Source organism: Tasmannia lanceolata, unplaced genomic scaffold, assembly GCF_043159265.1.
Source record: "Tasmannia lanceolata isolate RefF3 unplaced genomic scaffold, GAP_Taslan_0.1 ptg000013l, whole genome shotgun sequence".
In the NCBI taxonomy this organism is placed as follows: Eukaryota; Viridiplantae; Streptophyta; class Magnoliopsida; order Canellales; family Winteraceae; genus Tasmannia; species Tasmannia lanceolata.
Genome location: NW_027518690.1, coordinates 29931937 through 29945701, shown reverse-complemented (window position 1 = coordinate 29945701; position 13765 = coordinate 29931937). Strand labels below are relative to the sequence as shown.

General features: G+C 37.3%; 1 protein-coding gene across 6 annotated transcripts in view; it reads left to right on the top strand.

Annotated features, from left to right (window-relative positions):
• The first annotated feature begins 2122 nt into the window (after window positions 1–2122).
• The window catches only part of LOC143889999 (T-complex protein 1 subunit epsilon-like), a 39780-nt gene continuing 28137 nt past the window's right edge, over window positions 2123–13765 (top strand). For 3 of the 6 annotated variants that reach the window (XR_013255092.1, XM_077394471.1, XM_077394470.1), the window contains exon 1: window positions 2123–3035. The gene's annotated coding sequence lies outside the window, so the exon portion shown is untranslated. The remainder of the gene's footprint in view (window positions 3036–13765) is intronic. The other 3 variants (XM_077394467.1, XM_077394468.1, XM_077394466.1) reach the window with 3 other exon arrangements.

Sequence of the window (13765 nt, the reverse complement as noted above, 5' to 3'; positions counted from 1 at the left end):
ACAAGATAAGATATTTTCATTGAATTATCTAATGTAAGAAAGGGGGGGAGAGAGGGAGAGATTTGAGGGGTTGTCAGTGAGAAGACATGAGTCAAAAGAATAATGAAAAAGTATGATCTCTCTTGAGCATGACCACATGGTTATGATATGCTTGACGAGCCAACATCTGCTCACTTAGGCAGATATCAGTATGTCTAGTCATTCTGAGTGATAACAAACCCCCATTTTACTTCACTACACGGCTACATGCCTTGGATGAAAATAGAAATGAGAGAGAGAGACAGTCAAGACTGGGAGAGTACAAGGAAATCTAGAATTTATAGATAAAAGTACAGAATGGGGTAATAGTTTCAAGAAATTACGGATTTCGGGTACTTTTTAAAACAATCGTCAAACACGGGTGATTCTTCAAAATCGAGTGGAAAAAATACCCCAATACCCTTCTAACATTATTAGAACCAAGATGTAGTCCTCATATGTTGGTCCTTCATGATTCACTTTTTCATTAATTTAGTATTTTCTTTGTAGAGAAAATCCCCCTATATTTAATGCCTCTCACCCCTTTTACGTTGGCACACTGCACGAGGCTTCTCTTGGTTTGTCTGAATGTGTATTTGAATCGACGGAACCTTGGGTTCGTTTGGATCTTGGTTGTCAGAAATAATTAGAGACGGAAGGAAGGTTGACACGTGTTAAAAAAAACTTTTTGGAACATTGGCGCCTTTATTCACAGCTGGTTTGGTTTGGATTTGAAATTTTCCTTTGAACCTAGAGTCCCTTGGGTTCGTTTAAATCTTGGCCATGGCCAATATGCATAGACAGTCGGATCCACAACACGTGGACATCAATATGGAACGGTGGCGTATTCTAATAATATTGTCATCTCTCTGTATGGGATTCTTCCGGCGTACCCATTATTTCCGCCGGTGTACCCCTGAATTTCACCGCCGTACAACCTATTTCCACTGCCGTACCCCTTGATATTCGGAAGCGTACTCGATATTCCGGCGGCGTACTCTAGAATCTGGTGGCGTACTCGATACATTTAGAACACATGTTTGAACCAAAAAAATCTGGCAGCGTACTTGATATTCCGGCGGCGTACTCTAGAATCTGGTGGCGTACTCAATACATTTGGAACACATGTTTGAACCCAAAAAATCCGGCAGCGTACTCAATATTCCGGCAGCGTATTCTAGAATTCGGCGACGTACTTGATATCTTTAAATGATGGGTGTTTCTTGAATCTGGTGGTGTACTCTAGAATCCAGCGGCGTTCTCAGCCAAAAGAGACGTGAGAAATAATAAAATATTCAATAACGTCTCTGTTCTCAACCAAAAGAGATGTGTAAATAATGAAATATTCAATAACTTAGCCATTTTTAGCCAAAAGAGAAGTGATAAATAATAAAATATTGTTATCACCATATGGATGTCATGTATGGCGTGTGCAGCAGTACTTTCCAACTTCCAAAAATGATAATAAATTGTCATGGAGAAACTTATTTTTTGCTAACTGTTTTATAGGTACAAGAGTTAAGGGGTTTGACTTAAACTATTCAAACTCTTAACAATACTGACACTTTCAATTTTGATACTAGCAGGAATAGTGGAATTGGAATTTTTAAGTGGGCATGTGATGAAGCTCTTAAAAAATCATTCGGACAATGCTATTTTTGTCTCGGCCCCTGTAGACACCCCATTTTGACCAGACCCAAGTTCGTGTCGTTTGGGCAAGGCCTTGTCAAATCAGTGACTTGAGATCCCAAATTGAACCTTGAAGTAGCTTAGGGTCCCACCGAGGTCCCCATAAGGTTTCGGCAAAATCTGCCGAGAAATGACAAATAAGACGAGCGATGTATGGAGTGTAGTGCGAACCAAAAGAGGGGTGATTTAGCCACCGCAAGGGGTATCCAGTTGAGAAGGGCGGTGAGTTATCCCGTGATAGGCGCGCCCAAGCCGAATAAGACAAATCTGGCGGGTGCGCCTCATCAATTTTTCGCGCGCCTCATCAAGTGGGGGTGTGGATATCAGCTCTTTTATTTTGGTATATAAAAAAAATCAAGAGGAAATGCGTACTGTTCATTCTCATTTTCGTTGAAAAAGAGAGAGAGAGAGAGAGAGAGAGAGAGAGAGAGAGAGAGAGAGAGAGAGAGAGAGAGTGAGAGGGAGAGATTTTTGATCTTCTTCTCCGGTGTGTTCGACCAGAGCTCCGGCCATGTCCCGATCATCGTTCTAGATCATTTCTACCGGAGATACGGTAATCTCATCACCTTAAATCCATGTAAGGCTTGCTAGAAATAGTTTTTTCTTCATATTTCCCCTTTATAACTCCTTCTCCGATCGGGTCCGGCTGGGATTTGGTTTTTTCCAACCAAATCCATTGCAGATCCAGTGGCCTTGCCGGGATCTGACCATTTTTCAGGTTATACTTTCATCCACCATCGTCTTCAACCTCCCTTTACTCAGTTTTCAACCTTATTTTCTGCTTAAACCCTAATTACAGATCCAAGTTTCTAATCCATCAGTCTGTTACCTTTCTTCTTTAAAATCTCCAAGCCTTAGATCTAGGGTTTTAGCTCCGATTAAATCATTTCGAGCTCAGATCGAAGCTTTTGGGTGAAAGTTTTTTGGTTATTTTTCTTTATCAGCTTCATCTGTTTCGCAGGTCTTGTCCCTACTTATCTTCTCTATAAATCCAGATCTAGACTCGTTTCTGTGAGAATTGGCCATTGAAACCTATGTTCAAACCCTCTAAATTCTAGAAATCATTTTTTTACATCATTTACCTTAATCTCTTTCTCTCAAACCCTAGATTCGTATCTAAAGCTTAGATCTACGGCTCCAAACCTTTGATCTATTCATATATTCTATAGATCTGTTTTTTACTAGTTCAGATCTCATTGTTAGTGAATAAGTTTTGGGCATTCCACTTGATTTTAAGCAAGAAGACATCATTTGCGAGCAGATCTACATATTGAGCAACTTCAGGATCCCTAAAGAAAAGAAAAGGTAGATCGAGGCATTTGAATCAAGTAAGTACAATCTATTTCATCAAATTTCATCTTGATTTTGAGTATATGAATTATCTCTATAAGATTTGTATGGATCATGTGATTATTTTCCCTATTTTAGCCTCTTATCTGATCGGATGGTATTTGCTTCACTTTATTGATTTGTGCTTACAAAGGCTTACAATCTGTTTGATTAAATGCCTATAAGAAGATATTTGTATTAGCTCTAATTGGATTTTTATTCTTAAAATGTTTTTAATCTTAATGTAATTGTATTGTGGCTAATCCCTGTCTTATTCTTAGCCTTGGTCCATACATGCGTTTCTTATGATTACAAGTAAATAAATCAATGATTTGTATCATTGGTTTCAACCTTTGTGTTTGGAGATTTTAAAAATGTGTGAAGATGTATCATGGTTGCAGATTAATTAAAATATCCTGAGGTTGTTCCTTAGAATTTCGTAAGAAGTTTGGATCTTCCAAAATCTTCACGTTTTCTTTTCTTCTTATGAGTTCATGAACTGGATGAACACATAGATGGCTTCTTTTGTTTCATATACTTGGGTCACCTTCATATGTGTAGTTTTACTTTTCCTAAATCATTCAAACATAACCTGTTGTGAAGTTCTCACTACTTTTTGTTTTGTTGGCATTAATTTCTTGGAATTGTGTGCAGAAATAACATTTCTTTAAGCAGTTGGTTTTTTGTGGTTAGGATTTTATCCAATATCTGTTCTTCTTGTACAATCTATATTTTGTGTGATTTTATTTAACTAGAGAAGATCATTTTTTGAATTAGTCCTCTTCAATGGCTGCAATTTCAGTGAAAGGATGAGAAGATTGTTCTTAAGATCATTGTCAGGCGCATATTTGTTGTCATGATTTGAATGTTCAAATGCTTGGATCTTTTTTCTTTTTTTTCCCATGTTGAAGCATTTGCAGTGCTCCTTTATTCCTTACTTCAAATGTCAGCGATATGATAATTTTGTCAAATATTGGAACTTTGTTTACTTTAAATCATTTAAATACTCTGCAGGTTATATAGCATTGTTAGATCAAGCTTGTTTCTTTTGTCTCATCTAATCATTTACATGTTCTTCTATATACTTAACTTAGAAATCGTAAAGAGAAGTCATTATAATTTGAGACAATCCTTTAAATGATAGGAGATTGACAAGGTCAACACCCTTTGAAAAAATGGTCAGCGTTAGTTTTGAGATTTGTTGTACTAAATTTCATTTGGACCTTGGTTTTCCATGAGCATTACACATCTTGAAATAATAATATTTGTGCATCCAGAGTGTTTTCCATTATGCAAAAAATAGAATGGTGATGTGTGATAATGATCTTGTCTTGCAAACTGTTTTGGATTTCATTGGTTGAAATGAAACTTGCCCGTGGAATGATAAGAAACGGTTCTTATATGGGTTTAAGTGGCTGGTGCTGAAATTCTGTTCAATATATATATATATATATATATATATATATATATATATATATATGTATATATATGTATATATATATATATATGTATATATATGTATATATATATATATATGTATGTATGTATTTTGGCTTAGCAATACCACGTATATGTTGTCATTTAAACAAAAAAAAAAAGAAATGGAGCAAAGGTAAGCAGAAGGAGAAGGTGAACAACATGGTTCTCTTTGATCAGGGTAGTTATGACAAGCTTCTTATTGAAGTTTCCAAGTACAAGCTCATCACTCCGTCGATCTTGTCGGATAGATTGAGGATTAATGGATCACTCGCACGGAGGACGATCAAAGATCTAATGGCGAGAGGTTCTATCAGGATGATTTATGCTCACTCCAGCCAGCAGATTTACACCAAAGCCACCAATACCTAGTAGTCCTTTTTCATCAGTTTATGTGCTGGATAGCCAACTGGTGGCCTTTTTGTTAGGAGTAACTGATGATGGCTTTAGTTTGCAGTTTTTGGACTACGTGGTGATTCAGTCTTAGTTGGATTGGATTTTAAATTCTGTTTACCGTTAAGTGGCTGCTAGTGCAATAGTCATTTCTATTTCTTATGGTATTATAAACACTTCCATGGTGTGGCTGTTGATCGCATTGGATGAATATTCTCTGTAGGTCTGCAACTCATGTTCAATCTCTTCTGTTATGGATTCAGCCATTTGGGGCTGCCCGTGGAATGATAAGAAACTGTTCTTATATGGGTTTAAGTGGCTGCCACTGAAATTCTGTTCAAATATATATATATATATATATATATATATATATATATATATATAAATAAAATAAAATCTATTGTTATATTTTTTTAGATAAGTTTGCTGACAATGAAGTTCAAGTTGTAGACCCTCGGGCACCTCCGCCATTCAAGGGCCAAAGCGCAGGTACTCATGTTCCTGATTTGGAAAGCTTTCAAGGGCAGGAAAATCAAATGAAGGGAAGCTCTCAATATCGGATGACAGTGCAGCAAATATTATTTTGGAGGAGGATGCTGAGACCGCAAAGGCTCGAGTTGTGGAACCAGTGGCAGATCTCATTACCCTCAAATGTGTCATCCATCTCTCTAATTTAAATGGCGCTGGCCGGGGCCTCCTTTTTGGGAGACTATTTTAGTCTCGTATTAGTCTTTCCCTTTTTAGGAGACTAGCTAAGTCTCATAGCCTTATCCTCTCTCCAACCTTTTAGGGGACTTGTTTAGTCCGAAAAGCATTCCCCTCTCTTCTTTGGCAGACTTTCCCAGTCTTGTTGGTCATGTAGCTTTATTCATTAGCTTTCTTTCATTGCAAGGGCAATGATGGCGATAGTCGGAGCCTCCCCTCTAGAGAGACAATTTGTGTCTCTATAGAGCAAGCCCAGCCTCAGCGGACTTGCTTAGTCCAAGTAGTGTTCCCCTCTTTATCTAGTAAACTTACTTAGTCTTTTAGACGCCCTTATTCATTAATCCCTCCATTTTAGGGGACATGATTTGTCTCGCTAGGCAGCTCTCCTCTAGGGACAAGCCTCGTTGCTTAGAGCCTCCCCCTTTAGGGAGTCAGCCTTCGTCTCATTAGAAGAGTCCCCCCATAGGAGGCATGCTTTGCCTCGTTAGTGTTAGATATTTTCCCCATAGGAGACATGCTTTGTCTCATTAAGGCGATCCTCCCTTGGAGACGAGCCTTATTGCTTAGAGTATCCCCCTTTGGGATGTCACCTTAATTTGGTAGGGAATTTTCTCATGGAAGGCATGCCCTACCTCGTTTATAGAGTCTTTGTTTGGGGACTAGCCTTGTCTCATTTAGAGAGTTCCCCTTTTAAGAGACTAGCTCAGTCTCACACCCCCCTGTTTGTCTCCCCTTTGATTTGAAAGACATGCTATGTCATATTGGTTTTCCTTTATAGAGTATTAGAGAGTCTTCAACTCTTTTGTCCTTTTAAGGATTTTATTAGAGAATCTTTGACTCATTTGTTCACTTTAACAGTATTATTAGAGAGTCTTTGACTCCTTCATCTTTGTGGTGGTGTTATTAGAGAGTCTTTGACTCATTTACTTTCGCTTTTGATAGTGTTATTAGTTAGGGGATTCCCCTGTTTAGCCCTAGGGTTTAGCTCTAGGGTTTTGCTTTGTATATTCCCTTAGGTCTTTGATCAAAAGGGTGAAAACTCTTTAAAACTTCAAAAACATTGGAAAAGTTTTAAAATCCAAAAAACATTGAATATTTTAAAACTCAAAAACATTAGAAATTCAAAACATAAAAAATACTTGAAAAACCTCTAAAAAGCCAAAAGTGTTGAGTGTTTTAGAATTAGCAATTAGGAGAGTTCGTTTCGAACTACGTTGGCTTGATCCTCTTCCACGAGGTACGTAGTGCAGCTTGGGATTTATATCCCAAGTCCAGCCAAACTTTTGTAAATAACATTTTAAATCTTTAAAACCTCATTTTCAAAAGATCTTCCTCTAGAGTTAGGAGTTTCTCCTAGATAGAGAGTTTTAGAGTTAGATTTTTCTTTTGATAGGTCGTTTGTTTGTTTGTTTGTTGTGTGCTTGTTTTAGAGTTAGGGGTCTGTCCTAGAGTTATAGGAGCGCCTCCGTCCGGTCAGTCGGCGATCCACATCACCGAGTGATGACTAGAGTAGGATACGTTAGTCTACCCTTTATTTTCCTTAGGAAATGCAGCCTAGTTACACATAGGTTGTAGGAACCACCTGCATTAGCGTAGGGCTAATCTGCATTTAGTTAGGGCATATAGGGTGTCATAAAATCCACAATTCACTGGAATTTAAATAATCGTACAAGAAGCTTTAATAACTAGTCTGATCTTTTAGATCGAGTCTAGGATAGAGGTCTAGGTGTCTTAGGCATCATAGTTTAGAATAGGTGCGAAGAACTACGTTGCCTTGATTCTCGTGGAGGCGGGGATACGTAGGCTTCTTTGGATGAATATCAGATCATCCGAGGACTAGGGCCAATTATTTAGAGTATTAGGATTTGTTGTGTAGTTATTGTATTTTTTTGATGTGTTTTCTTATTTTCTTGTACTGATCCTATACCTTTAGCTATCGCGTGCATGTGTTTGCATATCAGAACTTAGACACCCATTAGGCATGTCACTCATAACTTAGCTATGCTTAGGTGACACATCTTTCATTGTATTTTATATGTGCTTATTATTTTATCCTCAGAAAATGCATGCTTAGGTAGACGACTCCTGAAAATTGTTCCCATTTCACATGATTTTTACCCAAACTTCTTTGGAGTTAATAATAAATGGCATAAGAGACCAAGTACTTGCACTCGGACGAATTGGGGGTGCTCTCAGACCTTCTCCATTCGTAACCAGGCACGAAACCATATATATTTCTGGTTATCCATTGCACAGAGGATTTGATTTTAGGGTTCCATGGCATATCCATGGATGGCGACTCTGAGTTTATTTTAGGTATGTCTTGGTTTCCAGCCTTGGCTCCGGATCAAGACATATCTCTTTCGTTTTTACATCGCCACTCGTGCTATGCTATGAGGGTGGCATTCGTTTTGAGAGTTCCTTGGTAGAGCTCTCCATTCACGTGGATGATCCAGAGGGTGCTAGGGGCCCGTTCCCTCGCCGTCCTCGGATCGGGGTCCACAGCCCCCTATTGTTGTCATGAAGGGCAACATACGAGGACTCTGATCATGTCAAAAGGGTATTAAGGTCTTTTTTCCACCAAATTTTGAAGAATTACTCGTGTTTGATGATTGTTTTAAAAATAATTTCTCGAAACTATTGCCCAATTTCCGTACTTTTCTCAAATTTATGTGTTCATTTACCACCAACTCTACTGTTCTTTACTATTATTTTATGGAAAAACTACGAAACCCCACATATATCAAAACTTATCCATGTGAATTATAAACTTTTAATTATTTTTTTTTACCAAATTTACCCTTAATTTAAAGAAAAAGTTACTTTTGATGGGTGGGGCCATCAACTATGCATGGGCCCCATCTGGACATAACTCATGAATAGGACAGGGCCCACCATTTACACCTAATATAATGATTGAAAATCCTTGAACGGTGCAACCGAATCAATCTCCCTCGAGCCGAATCCTCTGGAACACCATGGGAACACCTTCAGTTCTGAACTTGTAGAATCCTGCAAAAACTTGGCTGCTCAATATCATGTGCACTTGGCTGCTCAAAATCAAGTGCAATGGATGCGAGAATAGTAGATTGGAAGAGAGCCTAGGGTACTATTTCCGAAAACTATTGTTCTCTTATGAGGGAGCTGGCTTGCAAATCTTTTCAGCACATACATTGTTGCTTTCTTGATTAACGGGAAGTATTTATACTCTCGTGGGGTGATGGTTGCTAATTTTCCAGCAACTTTCCTGGAAAGGCTTTTCCATCTCTACTTGAGAGAGGTTTCTCCATTTCCAACAATTTTACCTAGAAAGGCTTTTACATTTCCACTTGAGAGAGGCTACTCCATTTCCAGCACGGCCTATCAATTAGGTCCGTTCCATAATCGATCAGGGGGCCAAAACAACACATAGGATAGACTCATATACTCCACTAAATAGGCCCCACACCACTAATCACATGCACCCACCAAAGGCAACTACCCGCTCACTAGTTGAGATATTGTCAACTACCTAATGAGCTACCCACACCAAGCTGGTCCACCAACTGATGTGGCAGGCACATCCCCTTCCAATCTCCCCAATGCACATGCCATGCAATTGATAAAGGTTTCCCTTTCGAAAATGGTTTGATTATACAAACATAATCCATATAATTGTAATTTGGAAAACAAATGCAAGTGGGTCTGTGCAATCAATGTTTGGGGATTGTCACACAATGATCTCCACTAATGGCCATATAAAGATCATCACCGATTACAGATCGAGGGTTGATGGCCACACGATCCAACAATATATAATGTGGTGGAGCCACTATTTTATACCTTATATTTTGATGGGATAGGGCCCTCTATTTTACAATTATGGGTAGCATGGGCTAAGAATGCTAATAAGCCTAAGAATTAATCAATCATTTAAGAAAGGGAGAGAGAGATTCCTCTACCAAGAAAGGAGTAGAATACATATAGTGGTAGGGAGATGGGATTCTATCCGGTTGAGACTTGAGCTAGAGAGAGAGAGAGAGAGAGACTTTTCAAAGATCAGTGTTTTTAATGAGAATCTATTAGGAGGGAGAGATTTTAGATTTTAGGGATTTGTCTATCATTTTCTTTAATCTTCCAAATAAAAGTAAACTTCATTTATAAGCAAGTGTAAAATTGGTAAAGAAAATTTTAAAAATTATTTAAGGCACTCGACGATAGTATTGTTAATTAAGAAGATTCTATGGGGACTCTGGTAGATAAGTTTCGATGTATGGGTTTTAAGTAGTTCTCCATTATCTTATCTAAAACTGCAAGATAATAAACTATGATTGATATATAAAAGTGCATAATTAGAATACCATTTTGATATACCTAATAATTAATCATACTTTGAATATCTATTAATTTATAACTACTTTTATTACTAAGAAATTATAACTACTTGGGATTGAGCCTCTAGCTCAATAGTAAAGGGTTTGCTCCTCAACGTAGAGGTCAGTGGTCTGATCCCAGCTTACCTACCAAAAAAATATTTTTGGGTTGAGCCTCTAGCTCAATTGGTAAGATGTTTTATTTCTCAACCCAGAGGTCGAAGGTTCAATCCCAGCTTACTTATGCCTGTATATTAACTAGAAAAATAAATAATTAAACTAATCAAAGAAATATTATCTCTGTGTTTACACAATTGTTTTGAAATTCTCTAATTATGGTGGTGATTATTCCCATGCATTATGATCTTTTCAAAGGGGAAGTTACGTGCAGTTTTTTCTCGAAGTGAAAGTCCCAAGTGGTGGTAGTGACCTTCAGAAGTTACAAATAGTGGTGTGAAAGTTATAGGTGGTGGTGGTGGCCTTTGGAAGTTAAAATTAGTGGTGACAAGTGCTCTTCAAACTTTGAAGGGGAAGTTATTGTTGAGAATAATCGCCACAAAAAGTTTGCTATAAGAAAAGAAGGCGGCATCAAGGGAAGAGAACACACATAACATCAAACAACTATGCCTTAACTTACTTTCTTGTTTTATGTTAGTTTGTAGTCATTAATTTCGGTAGTACCAGAATTTGTAATCACTCTCTGCAGGCAGCACCAGAGTTCTTGTAATGTGTTTTCTGCGATATCAAAAACTTATTTTGATAGTACAGAGACGTTGAAAGCAAGATTTTAAATTTCGGTTTCGGTACCTATTTCGGACGCCACCGAAATCCGAAATTTCGGCGAAATTCGAAATTTCAGTCCGAAATTTGGTATTAAGCTTCGAAATTTGGAACTGAAATTCCGAAATTTTGGACAGAAATTCCGACCGAAATTTGGTATTTCGTGAAATATCAAATTTCAGGAAATTTCGGTTTCGGTCCCCACCGAAATCTGAAATTTTGGATTTCGGTCGAAATTTAAAACCATGGTTTAAAGGAATCATCTTCTAAGGTGAGCTTTTCTTTCATGCATTAGTGATTATTTGTATTTTTTTATTTCTTTTAAGCCGGATCTCCTCATTATTTTCTATATTTTCCGTCAACTCTTCGCATGACCCATCCTAAGCCCATTTTAATTATTTATCAAAAGAATTGGTATAACCTAAGGAAGAAGGGATGTTCCCCTCTTATTCTCAATTGCCCGATATCCAATCCCGGGGGACGAAAAGGCTCGATTATCCTTGCCCTGATCGACTTTTGGAAAATAACTTTGCCTCGCACATCCACACACACTTTCCTTAACCGGCACACATTGAGTAAGCCGAGGCTAAACACTCTAAAATACAGGTGGAAGGTGGAAAAGTTGAAGAGATTCTCATGTATCTCCTCGCAATAACTTATATTCAAATGCCAATTTTCTTGAGCTCGAATAGATTTTTATTGTTTTATTAGAAATTGGGGAAAATCTTGTTTTGTCTAGAGTGGAAGTGATGATCCCTAGATGAGAATCTAGATAAAAATTATTCAAAACCAATGTGGGATAGACTTTAGGGATAAAATGCAAATAAGAAAGATGAGGTTTACATAAATGGATGTTGCCTTGATATTTTTGCAAAGTTAGTTACACTTCTTTTGGGGTTAAATTTTGCCCAGTTAGGCTATTAAAATAACCCATTCAAGTGCTAAGCAAATTTAAATTAAGTAGAGTGGGGATCGTTTGCAAAATGATTTTATATCTTATGGGCGAAGGCGTCGTGGTCTTCCCTCGTTTCGCTCCATTTCTTCTCTTCTATTTTCTTCTATTTTTTTCTTATTGCACATCGGGATAGGTAATATCTTCCATTTTTGTTTAATCCTCATTAGGTAGGTTATTTTGAAAATCCCGACACGTGAATGTTGATTGGATGATTAGATGTTGAGAGATGAGATTCAACTCTCATACATCCTCCTCCTATGATGTATAAATGTTAAAGCCTATCCCTCCTTTCAACGTTCAATAGATAGAGTTGCCACCTAGAATTTTATACGTGATCCATGGCCAACTAACTACCTAGCAAAGAACAAGGCATACCCCAGATGGTTGCGCTCTCTTTAGATCGGAGGATTAGAATTATTGATGCAGAAGCACTCTGTGGGCAAAACATCGGCCTATGTAATAGTTGATTAGTTATAGTAGTGGCATGTTGGTAATTGCTGTATCTAGTCATGTTCTTTTATGTATTTTTTCGTAAGGATAGTGTAGTCTTTTTACCATGTAAGTAGGGGTGTAAACGGATCGAATTCGGAGCGGATATGGCTATATCCGAATTCGATTACAGTATACACTATCCGAATTCGAATTCGGATTCGGATTCGACGGATATTTAATATCTATTACCGAATTAGTATCCGTCGGATATTGTTCGAATTCGGATATTATCCGTATCCGTTTATCCGGTAAATTCGAACATTTTATTGCAGCACTTTATCTTTTTTCTCCTACTTACTCGAATGAATTTTCCAAACCTTAAAACTAGACCTCTACATTCTCTTCACAAAATTAACTCTCAAACCCTAAAATATATGAGATCATCTTCTTCCTTTTAAAACAAAGGCAGAGAGAGAGAGGGAGGCGATGGGGATGGATGATAGTGTTGGTAGTGGTCTTTGGGTTTTTCCTCTTTTTTTTGTATATGATGGAATGAGTTTGGGCTATTTTGATGGAATGGGTTTGGGCTATTTTTGTTTTTATATTTTTTTTCTAAAAAGAATATTCACTTTTCTTATAGAAACAAAAGATAGTGTGTCATTACTAAAAATAAATATTAATGATATTATTAATAATAAATAAAAAGGATTTACTTCTCGGATTCGGATGTTAAACGGATCGGATATACCATTTACCAGATTCGCATCCGCTAAGAGCCGGATATCTCATAAACGGATTCGGATAATATCCGCTTCAAACGGATTCGGATAATATTCGCTTTAAACGGATTCGGATGCGGACGGTAATCGAATTTCCGAATATCCATTTACACCCCTACATGTAAGGGGATGTGGTCTTAAAGTCATCACTTGCTGTAATTTTTTTAAAAATTAAAATAAAGATATAAGATTCCTTTGTAAGGAAATCCTTTACAAGTGCAAAGATTTCAGCTTTTGTATTCATGAAGTAGGAGATGGAAGGCTTGATTTCAAGTCTCTCACTAGAGAGTTTTCCTTTGTTTGATGCAAGGTTCATGAGAATTTTGGGGTTCTTGCATCTCCTTGCAAGAATTTAACACCGAATTCTTAAAAACATCAAGCCAAGAAATCAAGAATTCAAGATTTACTGGGGACTATGCAAGATTGAAATCCCTACAAGAATTTCATGAGGGTGCTTATTGAACTCATCATGAACAACATTTTTGTAAGTGATCTTCTGTTGCTTGTATTTCGATTCATTGTGTCTTTCTCAAACTTGTGGGAATTACATGTAAAAGCCAAGAATGAACCTCGAGACCTATTAACATTTGGATATGCTAATGACATTGTGAAGAACCGCCAAATCGGAACATCTTTGTATACCTTCAACAGATCTGGATTGAATTTATTATCATAATTACCTTTAGAACTGATTTGCTCCAATACAAGTCAGATTTTTCCAATTTTATTGGGGATTTAAGAGCGATTAGCTAGATCTTATCAAATTATATGCTTCACAGTTTTTATAGTGAGTTAAGGACCAAATTCATAAGTCCTAACTTCTATTATCTAATATGTATAATATTTCCTCTCTAATT